We start from the raw sequence: 5,914 nt of genomic DNA on the forward strand, positions 1-5,914 counted from the left end.
TGGACATTTTTTTATTATTAAAATGGTATTAAAATGCACTCCGTCCATGCGTCCGTGCGTCCGTGCGTCCATGCACATTTGTCTTTTCCGGAGCATAACTCTAAAACCGTTTAATACTTCTTCATCAAACTTGGCACATGGATAGATCTGGTGGGCTACTGGTGCATTTTGGTAGTTTTAGGATTTCTGAATAATATATTTTTTTGCGTTTCCATGGCAACAAGTTTGACTTAGACTGAAATTGGTGGTAGTGCTCTTATCCGGAGCAGACCTTAAAGACCGTTCACCGTTTCATCACCAAATTTTATACAAGGGTAGGTCTAGTGGTGAACTGGCATGGTGCCTTTTGGTAGTTTTGGATTTCTGAATAAAATAGTTTTTTTGCGTTTCCATGGCAACAATTTTGGCTTCAACTGAATTTGGTAGTAGTGCTCCTTTCTGGAGCAGAACTTTGAAACCTTTCAGTTCTCTCCTTCCACTTAGTTATATACAAGCCAAAACATTTGACATAGTAACTCGTAGACATATTCATGAAGAGTATTTTGCCATTGCGGGAGATATTGATGACTTTGTCTTCTTGTTTATATTGCATGTATGTGCAGCTTTCTGATATCCAGGAACGTATATGTAGGTCGTAAATTAGAGTGCTTGTCGTGTATCTTAATCTCTTATTCTGGTATGGTAGATATTTAACTTCCTGATATTAGAAAAGTAAAGAGGCTTAGAACCTTGCACAAGTCAAAGTCAAAGTCAAAAGTCGTATTTGAGTCATAAAAACTGCTGAACTAGATCTGTGGGTAGATTGTTCCACAAGCTAATTGTTGAAGGGAGAATGAAACAATCGAATGTTTTAATCTTGTATATGGTTGAAAAAGTTAATTCGAGCTTCTTAAGTATACCATCTTCTTTTGCCTTCTACCCATAAGTTAATGAGTCACTATGAGAAACTGACAATACCAGATGTTAGCAAGAAGGTGAGCGAGTGCAATCCAACAGGCTGCACTCGTCAAAAGACATTTAAGTACTGTCAAGGGGCTCATGAGCTGTTAGCCCGACTGGAAACTGTACGGGCGTACTATACTGTAAACAAAGCCTAAAATGTATCAGGGCGGTGGGGTAGCCTAGTGGTTGTAGCGTTCGCTCGTAACACCGAAGGCCGGGTTCGATTTCCCCACATGAGCACAATGTGTGATGCCCATTTCTAGTGTCCCCGCCGTCATATTGCTGGAATATTGCTAAAAGCAGCGTAAAACCGATGTCACTCATTCACTCATAAAATGTATCCTTCAGATCTTTTTTTATTGCGTATTGATGATCCGCTAAGTTCCTCAGAAACTGGCGGATGTGGACTTCCATGTAATTATATGCTACACTCCCAATCCGGATGTTCCGCCGGTCCGTACATGCGGGAGAGTGACATTCCCTCTGATGGCATTAACGTACTACAGTATGGTCACATTGTCCGCGTGGCGTCAATAAGACAGTGTTTACTCGATGCTGATGTTTTCTGAACGAAGAACCCAGCGCTGTCTGAAACTGAAAAACAAAATCAACATAGAAAAGCCACGTGAAGCCACATTAAAAGGTTTCGTGTTTAAACATCCCGACGTTTATTTTTATAAAACGAGATTGCATGCGAAATTTGGTTCCGCTTCGGAACTTGCTGTGTTTGAGTATTAGTTATGGTGCTCGGCAGTACTTCCGTGCTCGACGTTCACACAATGGGCGTCTGCAATGGGGAACATGCCACGCTGATTAGAATATGTGTTGAGGTAAATAGTAACATTGGTCATCTCTATAAAATTCAAAACAAAACATCTGTTTTATGTTATCGTGTGATGTGTAGAATGTATCGGCCAAACCCACAGCGCTAGTTTAAAACAGGGAAATAAGTCCTTGTAATATACTCATCCTTTATGGGGCGGTGAGGTAGACCAGTGGTAAAAGAGTTCGCTTGTCACGTCGAAGATCCGGGTTCGATGTCCCACATGGATGCAATGTGTGAAACCATTTCTGTTGTCCCCCGCGATGATAGTAAAATAAAAAGCGGCGTAAAACTAAACTCACTCACACTTACTTATCCTTTACACAGTAATAGGTATTACAAATGTCTGTTTACAATCCACGTATAATATACATGTATGGATGTGTGTATGTATAATATTTTACACGTAGATAACTGATCTGTCTGTTGTACACCTTCTGTCTCCCTTTCTCAATTCAACTGGTAGGAGTTTCAAAATGGCACCCTTTCTGTGTGTATGTAAATGTCCAAGCCAAACAGACACGCCGTCTTGTAATTGAAAACACTGTCCACAGAGGCGTTAAACCACTCCCTTACACTCCCGTTAGTACGCTCCCGATTGTTTACTATTAACCTTTAAATTAATAGTAAATAGAAATATGAAACGATACACCTTCTATTTAAATAACAAAAGCATAATGTGATGCCCGGCTTGGGTATTTTATGATCCAGCATGTATAGTAGACCAGCTAATGTGCCGACAATCGGTACCGGTAGAACTCCCAATCAATGAAAGCTATTGATGTTTCCCATGATAACAAGCATGCTCTACCTTTACATAAGGCAGTTGAGAACGGGGGGTGAATGTGTTGGACGTGTATAGTCTGTGCGGTCATCGAGAAGTACTGCAGACATTACTGGGGTCATTTGTGTCGCATAGTGTCTGTGTGAAGTTGTTTGAAATATATGTGAAACGCATGGATTGCGAAATATACTGTTCCGATGGAGAGGATGAGTTTGAAAAATATCCCTTAAACAACATTGTGTTCTTTGGATGTTACATTTCGACACAAGACTACTGATTTAATTGTGATGACTGGTGAGAAAATAGACTGTGTTATCTAGTTTTGCGACATTTCAGCGCTGCCCAATATTGGTACGTTACCAGGATGAATCCACTATCTACAAATGTTTGGAGGGTACAGTGTAGTTCTGTAATGTATTCCTGTAGTATCTTCTCCCTACTTCTGATATTCAGCAATATGACCTGGATCTCAGCTTTTGTAATACAGCAATCCCCAAAATGTCGCATCGACTACCACAACCTTCCCGCTTCCGTCAGCCTTGACCCTGGGTGTAGCCATGTGACGTGTGGCTCGCAGTGTGGCGCCCCCTGTCCATCAGCACGTGACTGTCAACAAAATGGAGTCTTGGTGTGTAAGGTGTCTGCCCTGCCTACAGCCTTTACGTGTGGCTACGATGAAGCCAACTGCTACGTTTTTCAAAAGGTATGAAACAATGTAGATTAAACTACGTATCCCATCTGAAACAGTTGCTATTATTTCACTTTAAATTACTCGATTACTCTTTACGTTTTGGCCAAACATAGTTTATCCAATTCTTATGACGAGACTTTCTCAGTAACGTACAGATTCTTGTACTTTTGTTGGGTTGAGTCCCATCCAGGTTTCGAACCCACACCCTCAGAGTCAGGCGCCTAATCGCCAGTACACAAAGTCAGCCGGCTAACCCACTCAGCCACCAGGGCTTCCGCTGGCGCTGAAGTGCGTGACTCTGAGGGTGTGGGTTCGATTCCCGGATGGGACTCGACCCAACAAAAGTACTGCAATCTGTACTTTACTGAGAAAGTGTAATCCCAAATATAAAATGTGTTGCGTCGTTTCGGTAAAGATTCTTGTACTTCCAGAGAACGCTACACGAATTTGCACCGAAACGTCGCACTCACAAAATGAAAGAAGTTTTGGTATTTTTTTTTGCTTTTATTTATTTTATTTTTTTATACCATTCCATACATTTATACGTATATAAGGCAGACAGGATATATGGACAATAAACATTAAATTAAAGAATTTGTTATCCTTAAATTTGTCAGTATCGACATATGTTTGCTATCATCAGGTCACCAACTGCACTAACGGGGGCACAGTGGCACCTGATGGCACCTGTGTGTGTCCTACGGGCTTCATGGGGAACTTGTGTCAACACTACGTTCACAGTGAGTACCTGATATGTATTCCCGATACATGCAGGGTACGGATGTGTCATCTTCAACTCTTTTTCATTTGGTTACCCAAACCTCGTATCTTACTTATATCATCTATAGATACATAACACCGACAGAGCGAGTGAATTATGAACATGCTTGCAGTCATTTTCTGAACATGTCATTTTGTGTAAAACAGAAAATTACCAAAATTATATTTAATAATATGAAGAAAAACTGTAGACATTTTATGACCTCAAAAAAGGGCATACGTGTACAAAGAATTTCAAGTCTTGCTTTAATCTATTTTTTCAGCCTGCGCCGACATCTACCAGCGTGACTCCAGCAGCGCTGATGGCGAGTATACTCTCCTTACCTCCCAGGACGACGTCATTAACGTCTATTGCCGCTTCAAGAGCAGCGTGGTCACAACATACTTCTCCAAGGCTGCTGTAGCAAAACTCAGCACAGAGGAACTTCGTCTACACTTCAACTCCAACACCGCAGTCGACGTCGTCGCAAAACTGAGTGACGGAACGCAGTCTGAATCAATCCTTACCCAGCTGACCTCATTCTCCACTGTACCCCTGAGAGTCATGGTCAGTGAATACACTGACTATTCTGCTCCCTCCAATACAAACTTGGGGCCTTATCTTTACCTCGGGTTCCTTCCGACCACAAGAATATCGGAAAATTTCAGACATGGCTACAACGCCAATGGTGCCGATAAAGACTTCAACAACTGTGATGGAAACCCAAATAATTACTTCACTTTATTTTCTAATATTAACAACCAGTCACCAACGAAGAGTAGTGGTGGTATGTGTAGTTCCTGCATCATGGCGCACTGGAAGACTGATGCCCGGATGTTACAATCCGGAGACTATCTTCCCGACAACTATATCTTCGACACGGAAATTCACTTCGGGGGCTGTGGTGGTTTTGGCATCACTACTAGCTGGAACAACGTTGTTGGATTCGCACTTGGCGTCAAATATGGTAGGATGTGTAGTGTTATATTCCAATTTCTTATTTGCTGCTTTGAACATATTAACAGTTTTTATGTGTTCAGTTAGATCACAGTTGGTATTTTGTATATATTAGCAGTTTTAGATCTTCAGATCCAAAATTACAATCTTCAAGGATTCTCTTAAAACGACATAGGTACATGTGAGTAAATTGTGTTTATGTTACTATGAACAATACTTTGGTCATGTATCTACAGATCAGCCGGGGCGGTAGGGTAGCCAAGGGTTTAAAGCGTCCGATCGTCACACTAAAGACCCGGGTTCGACTCCCCACATGGGTACAATGTGTGAAGCCCAGAGCTGTGTCAGGTGATGAGTGTAACCGCTTGTCCACCGTAGCCCTGGGTAAAGATACAATCTGGCTGAAATATTGCCGATATGACGATAAATATTAACTCAATCACTCACTGGGTAAAGATGTCAAAGTATTTCTGTTCTATTTTATGCGTTTCGCGTTTTTACAGGGAAAGGTCAAACTTCTACAGGAACAAAAACCCATAAAGGGCAAAAGACCATGTCTATGTTCACAGGAAATCACACAAAAAGTTCCTTATACGAGTCACACCAAACCATAAAGTACAGTCAAACACAGCTTTGACGTAATTTTGTGTATAAAAGCTTCGTTTCTGCCTATTCATTACAAAGTGACCATTTTGTCGATGTGTCCATCCTCGATAATCTCAAGGATATACGTTCCTATAAATCTCCACCAGTACCCTAGATGCATCTACGGCTCGACCCGATGATGTTATTACCTCACTTTGCTTGCTCCGCCTTCTCACAGTAGCCAATCAGATAAGCCGTTGCAACAGAGCTTGCCAGTGTCAACAAAGAAGGCGGCCGCAGCGGCGAAGGTTTGATCGCTCAGGTTTAAGGAAAACACCATACAGACAAATTGACAGGTCTGAAACCTTCTAA

The sequence above is a fragment of the Haliotis rubra genome, unplaced genomic scaffold, assembly GCF_003918875.1.
Source record: "Haliotis rubra isolate DU_JTF1 unplaced genomic scaffold, ASM391887v1 Scf1582, whole genome shotgun sequence".
Lineage (NCBI taxonomy): Eukaryota > Metazoa > Mollusca > Gastropoda > Lepetellida > Haliotidae > Haliotis > Haliotis rubra.